Genomic DNA, 20372 nt, shown 5'->3' with positions numbered 1-20372 from the left:
CTGCGGCACAGAAATGTGATAGCACGAGCAGGAAGAGGCCAGGAGTTCCTCTGGTGCCTTCAATCTCCCTAAGGATAAAATTTCACACTTCACATTCAAAACTGAATTATTTTCCACAGATGCTTCCCCTTGTCTACCCTACAAAGATTTCAGAGCATGGAGGGCATTCAATGATCAAGAAACATCGAAAGGGGCACCTGGGTGGCTCCGTCGGTTAAGCGTCTACCTTCGGCTCAGGTCACGATCCCAGGGTCCTGGGATCGAGCCCCGCATCAGGCTCCCTGCTCAGAGGGGAGCTTGTTTCTCACTCTCCCTCTGCCTGCCTGTCTGCCTGCTTGTGATCTCTCTCTCTCTCTGTCAAATAAATAAATAGAGCGTCTTCTTCCTGCCTTGTCTTCGGCATTTTTGCTTTTAGAGCCGCTGATAGCAAGATGTCTTAGGGAAATGCCAAAATTAGGCATCCTGCCCCCAACTTCAAAGCCACGGCTGTTATGCCAGATGGCCAGTTCAAAGACCTCAGCCTATCTGACTACAAAGGAAAATACATTGTGTTCTTCTTTTACCCTCTTGATTTCACCTTTGTGTGCCCCACGGAGATCATTGCTTTCAGTGACAGGGCAGAAGAATTTAAGAAACTCAACTGTCCAGTGATTGGTGCTTCTGTGGATTCTCATTTCTGTCACCTGGCATGGATCAACACACCCAAGAACCAAGGAGGACTGGGACCCATGAACATTCGCTTGGTATCAGACCCCAAGCGTACCATTGCTCAGGACTATGGAGTCTTAAAGGCTGATGAAGGCATCTCCTTCAGGGGCCTCTTTATCATTGACGATAAAGGTATCCTTAGGCAGATCACGGTAAATGACCTTCCTGTAGGCCGCTCTGTGGATGAGACTCTGCGACTGGTCCTGGTCTTTCAGTTTACTGACAAGCACGGGGAAGTGTGCCTAGCTGGCTGGAAGCCTGGCAGTGATACCATCAAGCCTGATGTCCAGAAGAGCAAAGAATATTTCTCTAAGCAGAAGTGAGCGCCGGGTCGTTTTAGGGCTGGGCTGCAGTGGGTGGCCATGAAAACAAAATCTCTCTTGTATTATTGTCATGCTTAGAACCTAAGACTTTAGACTGTGCAGATGTGGTATGGGGACAGGACAGGCCTTTTCTGCAGGGGTTGGGGAGGCCAGGCTTTCTCCCTCTAGAGAGAAGGGCCTGAGCTGTTATGGGGCAGGCCAACTGTTATGTACAGTAGCAGGGCATCACGTTTTGTCTTTTGTTTCTATTAAATTTGAACCGAGAAAAAAAAATTAAATAAATAAATAAATAAATAAAAAATAAATAGGGCGCCTGGGTGGCTCAGTTGGTTAAGCGACTGCCTTCGGCTCAGGTCATGATCCTGGAGTCCCAGGATCGAGTCCCGCATCGGGCTCCCTGCTCGGCGAGGAGTCTGCTTCTCCCTCTGACCCTCTTCCCTCTCGTGCTCTCTGTCTCTCATTCTCTCTCTCTCAAATAAATAAATAAATAAATAAATAAATAAAATCTTAAAAAAAAAAAAAGAAACATTGAAGGACACAGGAAGAAAATCCATAGGAGGATGGCTGAATAGGAAATAGTTCATCACTACCAGGATATTTGACACAGGAGCCTATTTCATGCTTCTCTTGCCCTATGCTGGATAAATCAATGCAAATCATACATATATATTTAATTTAGCATGAAATATTTCAGACATTCAAAAAAGTATAAAGAATTATGTGCCCTTAATCCAATTTAAAGAATAAAATTTTATTAATGCAGTTGTAGGCCCCTATGTGCTCCTCAGAGATTGCATTCGTCTCCCTACAGAGATAATTAGTATTCTGAATTGAGTGTTTGTCATCCCATGCATTTCTTGAAAATTCTATTTCATGCCAGCCCCGTGGAAGTTATGAACACAGTCTTTCAATTCTAAAGCTTTAGGGCACTTTTTAAATTGTGCTAAAAATATCTCTCTTATTGCTCTAATAAGTTAATACTAAAAATATTTTTAGCATAACATGAAGCTTTCTACAGTGTATTAATTTTAAATGAGTCAATTAATTGGTAGTAAATATCTTAAGTTAACAATAAATTTGAGTAATCTGGGGACTCTGTAGATTAATAGTTTTTATTTTACCTTTTTTAAGAACTTAAAAAAACCCAGGCATTCAAAAGTAGAAGGAATCCTTGATTGTCTGGAGCTTGGCCAAGGTCCAAGCATTTATTACCAACAGACAGTAGCCAGAATGTAATTCTTTAAAGGGACTAGTAACTAAGAGGTGTACTCTATACTCTTTAAGGTGGGTAAAATTCCCAATGAACTCAGCCTTGTACCTGACACTCCCTAACAATAATTAGGCATGTTTCAGAGTTGTATGAATGCTTGTTAACCAGCAGGGCACCATTTAGTAAATCTCTGCACCATTATAGTCATCGAACAGGCCTGTCTGCTAGACACCAAGTACTTTTGCCAGAGTGGCAAAACAGCTGATGCACTTGGAAAGGGCATTGTTTTAGACTAGCTCAGTAAAACATGAATGGGTCAAATGAACACAGTTTCTTTTGTAAAGGGCCAGATTAATGAAGCATTGTTGGGAATTAACAGCAAGGATAAGCTATAGTCCAGTGGTTTAGTTTGTTGGTTTTCAGTTCCTAGGACAATGACCTGGTATTATTAATTCAAGCCCACAATCTTATATGTAAAACTGAAATCTTTTTTTTTATTTAAAGATTTTATTTATTTGACAGAGAGAGACACAATGAGAGAGAGACCATAAGCAGGGGAAGTGGCAGGCAGAGGGAGAAGCAGGCTTCCCGCTGAGCGGGGAGCCCAATGTGGGACTTGATCCCAGGACACTGGGATCATGACCTGAGCCGAAGGCAGACGCTTAATGACTGAGCCACCCAGGCGCCCCTAAAACTGAAATCTAAGGAACTCTGGAAGCTGACAATTTGTTCAAAACTCAGTTGATGTCAAAACCATATACTACTCTGAATTCATTTAGCGACAGATCATCATTTGAACTGACATTAGGCGACTTAAAGTCTTTATTTAAAGCAGTTACTATGACTATTTATGTTTTACTGCACAAATATTAAGGGGTGCCTGGGTGGCTCAGCCGTTTGAGCATCCTGACTCTTGGTTTTGGCTCAGGTCATGATCTCAGGGTCCTAGGATCAAGCCCCATGTCAGGCTCTGTGCCGAACATGGAATCCGCTTGAGGATTCTCTCTCTCCCTCTCCCTCTGCCCCTTTCCCCTGCTCATGCATGCGCTGTCTCTCTCAAATAAATAGATCTTAAAAAAAAGGAAAAAAGAAATATTAAGGTATTTGATGAGGGGGTTTTGCTCCAGACCCCCTGGAAATACTGCACAATATATACAATTACCATTTTAATATCCTCAAACTTCCGAATTCTAGAACATAGCCAGCCCTACAGTTTTCAACTTAGAGATTGTCAAACTACAATGGCTCCCACCAGTTTTCTAGCTAAAGTGGGCTAGAGCTGTTAGTCCTTTCACTACTCCATTGTACGCTCACATCAGGCCTATGATTCAGATGAGCACATGTCTGCATCTTCACTGTTGTATTAACACACATATGGAATGTTGAGTAAGAGTCTTCCTGTTGCCTCTGATTGCTGAATAAGGTTTTTCTTGTTGTTTCTGATGGCCCCAAATGTGAATACATTGAGAAATTGAGGAAAATGGGTGTTTGTACTTCCCAATTTCTGAAGAAAGCCTTCAGGTATGTGCTCTCAAATCTTGCTAAAAGCAAAGCTAGATTTGCTACTCCAACTGTCACTCCTAACACCAGCAGCTTACATATAAAACCCAAAATTCTGGAAGAAATACCAGGACTGTGAGTTCCCTCCCTCCACCTTTGTTTTTTTTGCCCCTGCTTTTTCCTTTCCCATCCCCCACCCAGACCAAGTGAGGACACTAAGAGAACCACCAGTAGATTCATACATTTGGGAAATGCCTGCAAGAAGAGAGACATTTTCCAGCTGAAGTTATGATCATGCCCTGGAATTGCTTATCTACCTACTAAGCCTATCTGAATAGAGGGAAAAGGAATTGGGGACTGATGACAAGGAGGAGACAGAGGACATTTGAAGAGCAGCCTGCTCCTTTGCTAAAGAATGGTTGACGTACTCAGATGGCACTGTTTGGGGGTTAGCTGATAAAACATGAATGGGCCCATTGAAGTGCTGCTGTTTTTTTAATTAGTCAGATTCTAAACAGGTAAGGCAAGGATGTGGGCATTTCTCTGGTCAAGTGTACAATGACAAAGTTAGGCAGGCTGGAGCTGTCTTGTGGGTACCCCACTCAAGAGAGCTGCCTCTGGGGCAAGAGCAACATCAAGGGGGTTAAGGAGGGTTATATGGGGGAGAGAAGGAGTTGATGGACTTGAAAATACATCAATCTGGTTTATCCCAAATCAGAAGAACAAACAGTGGAGACCCCTACTATAGGGTCCCCCAAAGAACCTCTACATATATTCCACTGGATGCCTGTTTCACAGAGAGCATCTATAGTCAAGAGACAACACAGCACAAATTAAGTAACAAGGTATTTGCCCCTTTTCACTGCCTTTGCCTTTGCCACAATCCGAAGAGGAGAAAAGGACCTGGAAGTGTATGTACATGCGGTCTCCCTTTCAGGTTCCCTCACTTCAATATCCATGGTTAACCCCCTTACTACCCTCCATCCCATTCCATCCTTTCCTGCAACCCTGACAGAGAAATTGCTGTTCTTGGCGCTCTGGCTCAAGCATGAACAAAAGAGCATTGTTTCTCTCAGCACAGCAAAGCGGGCTGGAATTTTCCAAAAGAAACTGAAGACAAAGAAACACAAGCAAAGAAAACACAAAGTTCGTAAGTATGGTCAAGCTATCAATAGCTGCAATAGCTAAACAGTGCCTAGCTCTCAACTGTTCTGTCCCATGCTCTCTCCAAGAGTCCTGTCCAGTAGAGAAACCCTATGTCACATCTTCCACAAACCTTCTCTCCACACCTTTCTTTGTTTCCAAAGCCTTCTTAGAGGAGGGTTTGAAAGACTTTTGTCTGAACAATGGGTGATACATACATAGATTAAGAAATACCACACTTTCTAAGCTTTTGAGTCAGACAGACCTAACTGGCTTTATGAGAGTACCTCACCTCTCTGAATCTTATTTTTTCTCATCTACATAGCACCTACCTGATAGAGTTGCAAAGTGCTCACACAAATGCTTGTATATGGTAAGTACTCAAAAAATGTTTGCCAGCATAGGGACTATAGTGAATGAAATTGTAGTAGCATTGTATGGCGACAGATGGTAGTTACACTTGTGGTGAGCATAGCATCATGTGTAGACTGGTTGACATCACAATGTCATACACCTGAAACTGTAACATTGTGTATCAACTATACTTCAATTAAAAAAAAATGTTTGCTATTATCATCTTATTCAATGTAGGAAGACAAAGCTGGATGGTTTCAAAAACCACCCCACATTGTCTTCCTTCTCCTCCCTCTATATTTTGTCTCCATCTCCCTATTCGTTCTCACGTTCTTTCTACACTCATGGGTAGGTAAAGTTTATTTCTTCATACCTGGATATATCCAACAGATTGCCCTATTGATTTGAACAAACTATACTATAGGTTTATGGGGATAAATCTTATAAAACTCATTAATCCACATATAGGAGAAGCTTAGCTTTTTTATCTACAGTTCTAGCCTGGCATCTGGACCAAAGAACCTTAAGACCATGGCACATTATTACATCCCAGGACTAGCTGGACATTTCTGTTTCACCTCTGAAGGTCATCTTCATTTCTAAAATCTAGAGGGTGAACCTCAAGGTCAACTACTCATCATCATATTTTCCCCGATTCACATGGCTCATGTTTAAGCAAGAGACCAACACCCTTCCCATCCCCATGCAGGCATCAAACAGACCCAGGCTGAAACCTTGGCTCAGAACAAAATTACTGACATTAAGTGCTTAATCTTTCTAAGCTTCGGTTTACTCTTTGTGGAATTGTGATTAGGGCATCTCCCTAACAGAACCTTTCCAGATTAAATGAAAAAATGAATGTCAGGCACTGAAGACACAGTAAATGGTGGCTGATGTCATCACTACATGTGATGACTAAACATCATTACATGTTTACCATGTTACAATTACATTATCTGACCAATCAAGTGGACAATTTATATCCAAAGATTAAAAAAGGACTTTCCTTTACATAATCTCTCATTCACATGGAACCTAGTCAGTAATCCAGTGGTTGTTAACAGTAAGGTTCATAAGAGTCATGTGTTTACCTCTGAACCCTGATAAATGTGCTACTCACCTTAGATAGAAGTACAAATAGCACATTTATGGACCTGGATACTATTGATTTTCTAATTAGGGACCAGCTTTATTGCCAACTCCAATCACATGATTAAACAAAATTTCCCTATATTTATTGTTTTTGGAAGCCTGTCAATGAAGGTAAAGAATTTGACTACTAATATGTCTACATTTCACACTCATATTTAGCATCTGGGGCCCTGTGCCCCTAGTGTTTGTTTCCATCCAAAGTCCCTCCTGCAAAATGCAGCCATTTCTGCTCCATAGTAAGAGGTAAAAATGTTTGTTTTTTGGTTTTTGGTTTTTAAAAAATGTTTGTTAAATAAGTGAATCCACATTCAGAAGACAGCTACATAGCTCTTGTGTTGCCATCTTGTCTGAACAAAGAGCACCTCATGGATAGTAGACGTGGCATACTGTCTTTGAAATATACAAGTGGGAGGCAAAGCTGTGTTTCTGAGTCAGACACACCTGGACTGGAGGTTTGTGACCCTGGGAAGATAAGTGAATCTCTTTGAGCCTCTTAAAGATAGAGATAATGATAGCACCTGCATCCTAGATTGTTGGGAGGATTAAATGAATTGATGAGAAGTGGATAGCTTTTCGGAGATAGTCTCTTGGGTGTGGACCTCACATCAGTCCCTGAGATTGCCCAGCCTCTCTTAATTTTCTTCACCATCCAGTTTCTGAGCAGAGATCTGCCCTAGCTGACCTATATGGAGAATCATATTTATTTCTGGGCATTTAAAGAGGACTATTTTTTTTTTGGCTTATGAAAATTTATTATTGTCATGTTTTCACCATCAAAACTTACGATCTTGGTCTTTCCTTCTTGCCTTTGTATAAGGCCAAAAGAGAGACATTGGCTACTTGAACAACCTTAAAATGAACTCCAGGAATGTCACTGACAACATGACCTTTGCGACCAAATCCAGCAACCAGAACCTCATCATTTTCCTCAATAAAATTCAAACACCCATCGCTGGGTACAAAGGCTGTGATTTTTTTACCATTCTTGATCAGCTGGACCCTGACACACTTCCTAATGGCAGAATTCGGCTGCTTGGCTTCAACTTTTACTTTTTCCAGCACAATTCCTTTTGCATGGGAAGGGCCTCCAAAAGGGGTGGCCTTCAGGGCTGTGCCCAAATGGGCTTTCTTGTACAGTTTATCATGCCACTTCTGATCTCATCGGTGGCTGTGGAGCTTCCCGGCAGTACAGAGACCACGACACTGGCCCATCCTGCTGGCGCCACTGGCCTGAGCAAAAAAGCTTAAAGAGGACTTTGACCAGGATTAGAAAACTGGCATGTGAAAAATGGATTTTTATTTTTATTTTTTTTTAAAGATTTTATTTATTTATTTGTCAGAGAGAGAAAGAAAGCACAAGAGGGAGGTGGCAGGCAGAGGGAGAGGGAGAAGCAGGCTCCCCACTGAGCAGGGAGCCCGATGCCGGACTCGGTCCCAGGACCCTGGGATCATGACCTGAGCTGAAGGCGGATGCTTAACACTGAGCCACCCAGGCGCCAAGAAATGGATTTTTAGACATTCAATAAAAATTAAAAAAAATGAGTAAAGTATGGACTTTAGTTAATAATATTGCTCACTAGCTATGACAAATGTACAGTAGTAATGTTAACAATAGGAGAAACGAGGTGGGGGTTAATGTTATTTTAACTTTCTTATCAATCAAAAACTATTCTAGGGCGCCTGGGTGGCTCAGTCATTAAGCGTCTGCCTTCGCCTCAGGTCATGGTCCCAGGGTCCTGGGATCGAGCCCCGCATCCGTCTCCCTGCTCCGCGGGAAGCCTGCTTCTCCCTCTCCCGCTCCCCCTGCTTGTGTTCCCTCTCTCGCTGTCTCTCTCTGTCAAATAAATAAAATCTTAAAAAAAAAAAAACTATTCTAAAGTAAAATGTTTATTAGCTATTAAAATATCTATTAATATCAAAACTATAAGAAGTCAAAAATTTATATGCATGTTTATAATTTATTCCTATATGTACATATTATTTCTATATGTACAAAATACCAGAATAAAAATGGAAAGGAATTTTTTTAAGATTTTATTTATTTATTTGAGAGAGAACAAGAGGAGGGGAGGGGCAGTGGGAGGGGAAGAAGCCTACACAGGGCTTGATGCTAGGACCCCGGGATCATGACCTGAGCTGAAGACAGACACTTAACCAATTGAGCCACCCAGGCACCCCTGGAAAGGAATTTCTTAAATGGACTTTAGTTAGGAATAAGGAACACTTTGGTAAGATGATAATATTGATTACTTTCTTCAAAAACATGGGACGCCTGGGTGGTTCAATCTGTTGAACGTCCAACTCTTGATTTCAGCTCAGGTCATTATCTCAGGGTGTGAGATCAAGCCCCACATTGGGCTCCGCACTCAGAGGGTATTCTGTTGGAGATTCTCTCTCTCCCTCTCCCCCTCCCCCTGCTTGTGCTCTCTAAATAAATAAATAAATAAATAAAATAAACCACACAGGCCTTTCATGTGAAGGACAAGATATATGCTGTATAGTGCCCAAGGCAGAAATAATGAGCAGAAATTACAGATGCTACAGTTTCACCTCAGATAGTGATTAAAACTGTCCACATACACACAAAAATGGACATATCCTGAAAAAGCATATGACCTCTTTCAAAGTTGTTCATAGAAGGGCACCTGGGTGACTCAGTTAGTTAAGCCTCTCTCTCTCTTGTTTTTTTAAGATTTTATTTATTTGAGAGAGAGAGAGAGAGAGAGAGAGAGAGAGAGAGAGTGCACATAAGCAGGAGAAGCGGCAGAGGGAGCGGGAGAAGCAGGCTCCCTGCTGAGATCATGAGCTGAGCCGAAGCAGACACTTAACTGACTGAGCCATCCAGGCTCCTGCACTTGATAAAATTTTATATATTTTATGACCATCTCCTTATCTTATGTCCATCTGTTCTATCTTGCCCTTTTCTACCTTTATGCTTTTTTTTCCCCCTACTTTTATGCTTTTGGCACATTAAGTTCCCCATGCACTAGGCTCAGACTTTCATTAGCTTTTTTCTCTCACTATATATGTACTGTATTTGTATTCTTTTATGTATGTCTGCCCAATCTCTCCACTTGTCCCTAGGGGTAAGATGACTTTTTTTTTTGAGAGAGAGAGAGTGCATGCGCACACGTACAAGCAGGGTGGGGGAGGGAAGGGCAGAGTGCAAAAAAGAATCTTAAGCAGGCTCCACGCTCAGGTGAGCCCAATGTGGGGCTGGATCTCACCATCCTGAGATCACGACTTGAGCCGAAATCAAGAGTTGGATGTTCAACCGACTGAACCACCAAGGTACCCTGGGGCAAGATCACTTTTATGCATCTTTGTATGTCCAGTGTCTACCCTGGTTCTGGCACCGAATAGACATTGAAAAATAATTGTTACTTAAACACAGATTATTCTCAACAAAACTGCCAACAGAGCCTTAAGAGATATGTGTGTTAAGTATTCTTTCTGGACCAATATCTATGTATGGGGGAGCCTCCTGTCCCTCTGCCACTCCCCTCTCTATAATGCCCATTCCCTTGTGATGGAAAGAGTCTACATAATCACATACTGGATGGCCAGGTCATAAGTAGAGATGTAGGATTACAGGGACACAGGTGAAGGGCATGACAAACTGTTAGCGATTCTATTTTGCAAAGAGGAAAAAACCTTAAAAATTTTCATTTTGGGGGCACCTGGGTGGCTCACTCAGTTAAGCATCTGACTCTTGATCTCAGCTCAGGTCTTGATCTCAAGGTTGTGAGTTCAAGCCCCGCTTTGGGCTCCAGGCTGGGCATGAAGCCTACTTAAAAATTTTTTCCAGGGGCGCCTGGGTGGCTCAGTCGTTGGGCGTCTGCCTTCGGCTTGGGTCGTGGTCCCAGGGCTCAACCGGGAGCCTGCTTCTCCCTCTGCCACTCCACCTGCTTGTGTTCCCTCTCTAGCTGTCTCTCTGTCAAATAAATAAAAGCTTTAAGAAAAAAAAATTTTTTTTCCATTTTTAAAAATTATTTTAACTATTAAAATAGTAAATAACATACGTACTAAAATAAAGCTAAAATCCTCTTAGAACACTATTTCCGGGGTGCCTGGGTGGCTCAGTCGTTAAGCGTCTGTCTTCGGCTCAGGTCATGATCCCAGGATCCTGGGATCGAGCCCTGCATTGGGCTCCCTGCTCCGCGGGAAGCCTGCTTCTCCCTCTCCCACTCCCCCTTCTTGTGTTCCCTTTCTCGCTGTGTCTCTCCCTGTCAAATAAATAAATAAAATCTTAAAAAAAAAAAAAAAGGAACATTATCTCCATCCTGATTCCAGCCCTACTTCCTCAGAGGTATTTGTGTTACCAATCAAGCATGCAACCTGGGTGCCTGGGTGGCTCAGTTGGTTAAGCGACTACCTTCGGCTCAGGTCATGATCCTTGAGTCCGGGGATCGAGTCCCACATCGGGCTCCCTGCTCGGCAGGGAGTCTGCTTCTCCCTCTGACCCTCTTCCCTCTCGTGCTTTCTATCTCTCATTCTCTCTCTCTCAAATAAATAAATAAAATCTTTAATCAAGCATGCATCCTTTCAGATTTTTTCCCATGCATTTACATATATAGGGAAAATATGGTACTATTTTTTGTTTCATATAAATTTAATCATCAATGTCCGTAGAGTTTCATAAACACTAAGTTTTATATATGAGATACCAATGGCAAAAAGGAATAAAAGACATTCATTTACTTGGCTTTGTTACTTAACCTATGTCAAAGTAAAAATGTGAAGAATTAGGTATACTCAGAGTAGGTGTGTATTTTACATATAATATACAAATACTTATATTAACAAATATAAATGTATGTTACATTAACCTTTGTTCCCCAAAGATCATGACTGATTCTCAGTATTGCTCAGGGCAGTGTTGTGAAGATTAATGAGATAATTCATAAAACTAATTCAGCTGTTTAGAATGCAAAAGCTAAAAATAAAGCAGTAAGCTTTAAGTGACCAAAAACACCTAAATGCACAATAGCCATCTATTATCTTTAGTGGAAAATTAATTATTACTTCATAATCCAAAGACCTGCATATAGTCATAAAATACTTATTCAACAGTAGAAAAATAATAAATGAAGATACCACTTCTTCCTGTTTTCCACAGAAAACTCTAGTTTGCCTGTGTAAATGGGTCATCATTACATGTATAATTTAATATTTTATAATAGGAAAATCACATTCATGCTCAATAACTTTGTATTAGCACCAACTTGAAGTTTTTCCAGCCACTGAGAATACAGTTCTAAGATGTGTGATAAAAAAGTATCAAGGAATGAATTGATGCATTCACAGTTGGAAAGTAGTATTTGTGGTTATAGACTATATTTGCAATAAATTATATTTTAAAATCTGCAAAAAACTTTTAGAAATGCAGTTAACATGCATGTTAATAAGCATTCCAGGAAATTACCAGCTCAATATTGAAAAGTAATATGAATAAAACATATAGTCAATATAATACTTTACTTATATAGCCCCTACCTTATGTGTGAAGGCATTGTCTGTCCTAAACAAGGCTGGAATAGGCAAGGCATATTTATACCTAGCTAAAAGTTCATTCTTGAGGCACCTGGGTGGCTCAGTTGGTTAAGTGTCTGCCTTCAGCTCAGGTCATGATCCCAGGGTTCTGGGATTGAGCCCTGCATTGGGCTCCCTGCTCAGTGGGGAGTCTGCTTCTCTCTCTCTCTCCCTCTGCCCCTCCCCCCACTCATGCTCATGCTCTCTCTCTCTCAAATAAATAAATAAAATTTTAAAAAAGAAAAAGAAAATTACATCTCTCCATTTAAAGATAAATAAATAAATACCAGTTTATTCTTTCCCCACTTAACCATCCTAACGGAGTAATAATATTGTAACCAGTATTCTTGGTACTGAGTCATTATCTTGTGATATCATATACAGTAATGTTTTAATGATATATCTCAAGAGGGGTGCTTTTTTTTTTTTTTTTTTTTAGGTTTGCTAATGTGCATTTAATCACCAAAGGACTGAAGATGTCTGGGCATTTATTCTGTAATGTTTCTAAGACTGTGTCCATTAAATGTAAACAAAAAAGGAAGAAGTCTTGGCAGAACAGGAGAACAGGAGAACTTGATGATCAGATCGATTTTAAATATTATTCATGGCATATAGCCTAGTCCATGCTCTAGCTGTTTCTAGTGCTCGCTTCGGCAGCACATATACTCTAGCTGTTTCTATGGCTTGGGCTTCGTTGGTCTTCCACTGCTCCACTACATCATTTGCTAATGGATCATCTGGATTGAGAGCACTTAACAAAGCCTGGATCGATAGCAGAACTGTGTGGATCTGCAGTGCTGGGGACCACTTATCTTTCAAAATATCTAAACATATTCTTCCCAACTTGTCTACATTAGGATGATAAATTTTGGTCATGAAACGTACTTTAGGGGCTGCCATCGGGTATTCTTCTAGTAGGAATAGTTCAAGCTTAAAAGTCCCTCCCTCAAAGGAGGAATCCTGGGGGCCAGCAATGACCACATGAAAATAACGGGCGTTGCTCCCCTCTGGTTCTGCTTTAATGCCAGGAACTGGTTCTGCCAGCAAACGCTGGGTTTCCTTGATAATCCCGCGGGGCAGCCTGGTCATCTTGTCAGATCCCGAGTTCGGCCTCGGGTCTCGACTCCAGCTCCGCTCACCTCACGCACGAGTGGAAGTCCTCAAGAGGGGTGCTTTTTACCAATGGTGAAACTAGACTGGAAGAGACTACAGAGAAATTAATCCATAGTTTTTCTGTAAGAGAATATATTAATCAGGCTTCTACAGAAAAACAGAACCAATAGGATGTATGTATATATGTATGTATATATGTATGACATATATGTATGACATATATATACAATATGTATGTATGACATATATATATGACAGAGAGAGAAAGAGATTTATCTTAAGGAATTTATCTTAAGGAGTCCAAGGCTCAAGCAATTATGGAGACTGGCAAATTCAAAATCTGCAGTTCAAGTCCAAAGATCATCAAGCTGATTGTCCAGAAAAGAGTCAATGTTGCAGTTCAAATCCAAAGGCCATCTCCTGCCAGAATTCCCTCTTGCTTGGAGGAGTTTAGTCTTTTGTTCTATTCAGACCTTCAGCTGATTGAATGAGGCCCACCTGCATAATGGAAAGCAGTCTCTTTATGCAAAATCTACCAATTTAAATGTTAATCTCATCCAAAAACAGCCTCATAGAAACATCCAGAAAAATGTTTGATTACATATCTGAGCACCATGGCCTAGGTCAAGTTGACATAAAGTTAACCATCAGAACTTCACCACTATGGCAGAAAAGGCTTTGGGGCCTCCTAGAAAGAAACAAGAGCACCTGGTACTGACTAGTCAGTCAACAGCCCATTGGAGATAATTTTGAGATCCATGGAACCAATTAGCTTTTGCTCTCAACATGAAGTCTGCTGGTCCTGAAAAACTAAGTACAGCTTTAGCCTTGGACTCCTCTTTTAAAATCATTTTCCAGAAGATATATTATAAAAAAAGCCCCACTTATTATCTCATTTAACCTTTACAATAATCTTGCCAAGCACATTTTATTCTTTCCATTTATTCAAGAGAAAGTTAGGGCTCAGAGAGCAGCTTGCCTGAGGCCATGTAATGAGTAAGTAGAAGAGGTATTACCAAATACAGGTCTTAGATAGACTACAAATTTTATGTTCTTGCTCCCTAGAGGAAAATCTATCCTAGCTTCAACTCTATTTTTATTGTCATGGGGAGTTTGTACACTTTGGAAGTATTTTACAAGAGATAATAGACAATATAAGAGATAATAGACAAGCCACTGTACTTGAGTTTCTGCTGCCAACAGTTGAGCTTAATCCTTAGTGATAAACGCTCATAGACTGCTTGGAATTAACTCAAATTTTCCAAGCTCACAGGGAGATTTCAGGTGCTGTCAAAAATATTTACTCCAGAGGGTCTGTGGCTCAGTGAGGAGAGCATGTGACTCTTGACCTTGGGGTTGTGAATTCCAGTCCCACGTTGGGGGGAGAGTTTACTTAAATAATAATAATAATATTGACTCCATATTAAAGAACAGGCTTTGATGGGAGAGACTACAAGATGAATGATTTAGCCAAGATTTTATATTTGAGCTCCAAATTCAGTGATGACCTCAGGACAGATAGCTCTGACCCTAAGCCAATTCCCAAACACATTTAATATCCGTTCCATATTTTATTCTTCTGACTAAACAAATAATCATGATGCTTACAGGGCACAGTACGTTTTTGCCAAGTTTCCTAGCTGAGAATAGATGCGAAAGATTTCTTTTGCTAACATTCCTAAGATGAACACAAAACTCCAGGTTTAAATACCTCTATTTTTATTATAGTTTCTGATTATATGAGAATGAGTTGCAGGAACAAAATATGGAAATCAATTTTGTTTTTCTTTTTTAATTTTTATCACTACTTTTAGCTCTTAATAGCTATGATCCTCGTCTTTTACATTTTATATTCCACAAACCATTTATCCACAATGATAAAAATATATATATATTCTGAGAAACATTTTGAGGGTCACAGGCATTCTGCCTTATGTTTACAGAAGTATTAAAGACAAAAATTGAATTAGTGTTGGGGTGGGTGAAGTTTGGCATGAAGGATAAGCAATTATTTCACAGATCATTGTTCTACTCAGATTTTACTTAAAACTCCATAAATGGCTTGTGTACCTTTGGCTGAAGACTGCTTTTCTTTTCTTTTTTAAAAATTTTAAAAGGATTTTATTTATTTATTTGAGAGAGAGAGCATGAGCAGAGAGAGGGTTAGAAGGAGAGGGAGAAGCACACTCCCCAGTGAGCAGGGAGCCCAATGCAGGGCTCGATCCCAGGACCCTGGGATCATGACCTGAGCTGAAGGCAGACGCTTAATCAACCGACTGAGCCACCCAGGTGCCCCTGAAGACTGCTTTTCTATAACATCAAAGAAATTGGATTGAGGAATAACAAGATCGATACTATGAACTGTCTGAAAGGCAACTCAAATCATCATAGAATCTGTTTGTGTTGGCAAACTATACTGATATTAAGAATAAATATTAGGGGCACCTGGCGGGCTCCATTGGTGGAACCTGCAACTCTTGATCTCAAGGTCATGAGTTCAAGCCCCATGTTGGGTATAGGATTTACTTAAAAACAAAATAAAATAAAAATTTTTTAAAAAAGAGTGAATAGGGATGCCTGGGTGGCTCAGTTGGTTAAGCGTCTGCCTTCAGCTCAGGTCATGATCTCAGGGTCCTGGGATCGAGTTCTGCATGAGGCTCCTTGCTCAGCAGGAAGCCTGCTTCTCCCTCTACCTGCCGCTCCCCCTGCTTGTGCTTTCTCTCTCTCTCTCTCTCTGACAAATAAATAAAATCTTTAAAAAAAAAAAAAGAGTGAATATTAGTAATGCTGCTTTTGGGTGGAAGTAAAATAATAAATAAAAATTAAAGTGTCTTGGGCTGCCTGGGTGGCTCAGTCGGCTAGGCATCTGCCTTCAGCTTCAGGTCGTGATTCCAGGGTCTTGGGATCAAGCCCTGAGACCAGCTCCCAGCTCAGTGGGGAGCCTGCTTGTCCCTCTCCCTTTGCCCCTCTCCCTGCTTGTACTCTCTTGCTCATTCTCTCTGTCAAATGGATAAACAAAATCTTTTTAAAAAATTATAGTGGCTTTAAAAATAGCTTATTTTTATCATACAACAGAAGTCCAGAGAGCTCAAAGCTGGCTTTTCTGCAATTTCTTGATCATTGTCACAAGATGGCCTCCTGGACTCCAAGCATCACATCACAATCACATCAAAACCAGAAAGGCTAGGGTGGGATGTGGGGAGACACTCTCCTTTCTTTCCTTTCCCAGAAATTCCCAGCAGACTTGCCCTTATATCACAGTCCAAGACTAAGGTCACAAGAGAGGCTGAGAATGCATGTACTTGGCATTGTCCGCCTCTACTGTGAGAGGCAGCCCTGCCAGTAAGGAAGATGGAAGACGAGGTTTGACCTTGGGAAGGCAGCCAACAGCGTCTGCCACAGGGGCCTTGTAGCTACTACGGTCACTGCATGCGCCTTGCTGGTTTCTTATGGCCAATGAGCTAAAATATGCAGTGTGTGCTGTCACTCGGAGTGGGAGGATCAGAGAGTGGAAACCGAGGAGCTGGTATAGAAAGGCAGTATGATGAATCAGTAACCTGCAAGAGTTAGAAAAGCTGGACACGATGCCTAATCCACAAAGACATTCAAGTCAGCAGGACAAAACGCCAGGTTAATCAGCTGAATACTGAATACCAAATACTCAGAGTTCCCTCAGAAATCCTCTCTGGATTTTTCTCCCACTCTGAAGCCTCACACATATTGAAAGTGATCTTTCTGTTGGGGTTTCCCCTCTTAAAGGTTTGACCAAAAGTTGACTCTGTATTTGTTTGTTCATGTTATTTAAGAGTTCTGTCCTAGCACTAGCGTCAGTGGACAGGAATTCACAGAAATCCATGGGCGCCTGGGTGGCTCAGTTGGTTAAGCGACTGCCTTCAGCTCAGGTCATGATCCTGGAGTCCTGGGATGGAGTCCCACATCGGGCTCCTCCTTCTCTGTGGGGAGCCTGCTTCTCCCTCTGCCTCTGCCTGCCACTACCCCTGCTTGTGCTTTCTCTGTCTCTCTCTCTGTGTCAAATAAATAAAAATAAAATCTTTAAAAAAAAAAAAGGAATTCACAGAAATCCAGAAGCCAAAAAAAAAGAAAAGAAAGAAAGAAAGAAAAGAAAAGAAAAGAAATCCAGAAGCCAATGGTGGGCAGAGCATTGTTGACTCTGCTTATTAAAAATAATATGATCTGTCATTTGCATTGATTAATGAGGACATCCTCCCTTATAGAATGCAAAGAATAATGCCATGCCAGATTTTTGTTTCATTCAGTAGAATCCATCGTCCCAGCAGCCTCGAAAGAGCTATTCTCATTAGAGCTATTTTTCATTAGAACAAAATAGTTAATGCATAGCAAAACAAGGCGGTCGGGTGGTTGACTGGTCATTATGTATTGTAAAGTGTGGACAAACATCTTTTGTTTTGTTGTTGTTAATAAAAACATGATAATAAACATCCTGATCAAATTTAAAAGTCAGGCATTTGAATATTTTTAATTAGAAGGACTAGTGCATAGTGCCACAGTTAGTCAAATCTAGAGTTCCCATTTCAGACTTAGATCATAAATGTGGGCATTATTACCTTTTACAATACACCATTGATAGAACACCAACTTTAAAGCCAATTAAAGGTTGGCAATCTTCCTACCTTTGGCAAAGTAACACTTGTTAACAGTTCCCCTTGTGACACGTTTCAGCATAATCACTGATTTCTGGAAACCTTATTTAGCACTTACGGATATTTTGAAATCTCTAATGAATTTCTTTTTATAGACATTTTTATGTTTTACTTTAATTTTTTAAAGGTGTTCGGGTAGTTTAATTTTATACACTCAGATGGTGCATGTACCCAGATATTTATATGTGAAGGACAAAATGTTAGAGTATGTAGAACTATACTCTATAAATAATCGTTTGCTCATAATACTCAGATTTTAATGGTTCCATTTCTGAAAGAAATCTAATTGTACCCAAATTCATTCAGAAAAACTTCACACATTAGATCTGAATATGCAGATGCCATTCTGTTTAATAAATTACAAGTTCTTGTCTTTTAAGAATTGGTTAAAAAATATAGTAAGTAAATTCTTTCACAGTTATTTACTTCAAATAAAAATGTTTTGGAGGCTAATAAAATCTTTTTTTCATTTCATCTGGAAATAATTTGATAAGCTTGGCAAAGATGTGACAAAACAAATGAGCTAAGAACATTCAAGTTATTTTAGTCTTGAGTTACTAGCACGGAAGAGAGAATGAGTTCACCAGTGAAAGAACAGCCTGATTATATGCTATGCAAATGCCAATATAAAAATGAGCAATAGCTCATTTCTGGTGTTCTGGTGTGCTTCAAGTAGATAACATTAATTCAAGATGACACAATGCATCCAGGTACTCAATATTAGAAATTAGATAACATTAGCACAAGATTATAGAAAGCATCCTGATATTTAATATTAGAAAGCATTAGCATAAGATGATCCAATGGATCCTGATATTGACAGGAGATTGATTCAGATAGAAGTAAGTTGTCTTCAAAAAAATCAGCAATCTTCAGGACTTGCTTATATCATTTTTGCTTTTTGTCATCTAGTCATGCATAAGTTAACAGTACTATACAGGATCAGAGGATCATAAAAGCCACATACTTTAACATGTCTTTATCTTTAGCTAGCTATTCCTTGCCCCGTGCAGTGTTTATGTCAGGAATAAATATCAACATAAACGTTTAATTGTTCATTTTTTTTTACAAAAAAAAAACTGTTGTTTTTAACTGTTGTAGCCATTGCAAATTTAATTAAGTACATATTGTTTAGTTTGATTTAAAAAACAGAAAGATTCTTCCAAAGACATGTGCCAGTTGTCTAGGAATAAGTTTTTAAAAGTTTAGAGTACTATACAATTTAAAAGTTTGTAAATGATGTTGCTAATGGTGAAAAATCAGAAACAACCCCATAAATAAATATTAAGGCTTGATGAAATAAATTACATCTTTATGTTGGCTTGGCAGGACAATTAGTTGCCTATCCTTATCAATTAACCTTTACTTCTTTTTTTTTTTCAAAGATTTTATTTATTTGCTTGACAGAGAGAGACACAGCAAGAGAGGGAACACAAGCAGGGGGAGTGGGAGAGGCAGAAGCAGGCTTCCCACTGAGCAGGGAGCCCGATGCGGGGCTTGATGCCGGGCTCGATCCCAGGAGCCTGGGATCATGACCCTAGCCGAAGGCAGATGCTTAACCACCTGAGCCACCCAGGTGCCCCAATTAACCTTTACTTCTTAGTAACAGCCTGATTTCATTCAGGGTGGCAGTACCCAACAAAAAGACTCCATTTTCCAGCAGCCATTAGAGTTACAGCAAAGCCCCATGACTAAGCTCTGGCTGATGAGATGCAAGCAGAGCTGGGCTTCTGAGAAGGCCCCTTAAGGGCACTGATTCAGCCTGGAGAGTTGGGTTTTTGCACTTCTCCCTCTCTTCTTTCTGCTGATGTTGAACTCCAGCAGCCTATTTAGATCATGAACTGACCTTGAGGGTGGAAGCCCCACACGGAGCTTAAAGGAGCAACAAGATAAAAGGAATTCATGTCCTTTCAGACTTGGTGGAACATGCCCGCTTCATGGGCACGTGAACTGCGCAGTCATACCAGGACCCCTGCTTAGGAGATCTCCAGCTTGGCCTAACGCTTTATTGTCGCCATCTCGAAATTCTTAATAATTTTGTCTTTGAAGTTGTGTTTTGTAAGTGAAGTCTGATAGAGCAACAGAGTATGTGCGTGAGAAGACGGTGCATGCAATATGCTAGCTTGCTGTTCCTTGTTGCTCTGTTTGCATACAGCCTCAAGAGCTCAGAATTCCTGTGGTTCCACAATGAGCTGGAGTTCAGTAAGACTCAGAGAGTTCAAGGAAAGTGTGTTACATCTACAACTGATTTAGCAGCTGGGTCTCTGACAGCCCTAAGAGGCTACACTTTCCATTTGAACTAGAACTTGCTATGCAGAGAGAAGGCAATGGCATTTCTAGAAACATGACAATCAAGGAACCCTGCTGTATCATTTCTGACTCATGTTGCTTTCCTGTGGTGGTCAACACCTTACCCTGGAAATGACCACATGGAAGGAAAAGGAAAGACAGGCAACTCACAGTTCCTTTTCCTTTCAATCCTTCTTACTCATCAGTAAGCTGAAGGTAGAGAGTACTGGTAAAGGTGTGTATATCAAGAAGTAAAATAAAAACAGTTGATTTAATTTTGTGTAACGTTGTTACTGTCCTGGTAAGAACAGGGTACAAATACTTGCACAAGTTATGATACGTGAATTATGTGATTTTAGTGATTGC

At 40.5% G+C, this 20372-nt stretch overlaps 2 pseudogenes; one reads left to right on the top strand and one right to left on the bottom strand.

Moving 5' to 3' along the window:
- Window positions 1-431: 431 nt before the first annotated feature.
- On the top strand, window positions 432-1176 carry LOC112825013 (peroxiredoxin-1 pseudogene; annotated as a pseudogene).
- Window positions 1177-7123: 5947 nt separating this feature from the next.
- Window positions 7124-7602, bottom strand: LOC112825014 (small ribosomal subunit protein uS12-like; annotated as a pseudogene).
- Between the last annotated feature and the right edge of the window lie 12770 nt (window positions 7603-20372).

The sequence above is a fragment of the Callorhinus ursinus genome, unplaced genomic scaffold (genome assembly GCF_003265705.2).
Source record: "Callorhinus ursinus isolate GAN/ISIS: 27379988/994484 unplaced genomic scaffold, GSC_fseal_2.0 scaffold12, whole genome shotgun sequence".
Taxonomy (NCBI): Eukaryota; Metazoa; Chordata; class Mammalia; order Carnivora; family Otariidae; genus Callorhinus; species Callorhinus ursinus.
The sequence above is the reverse complement of the archived record's forward strand: the minus strand, read 5'-3'. Positions and strand labels throughout refer to the sequence as shown.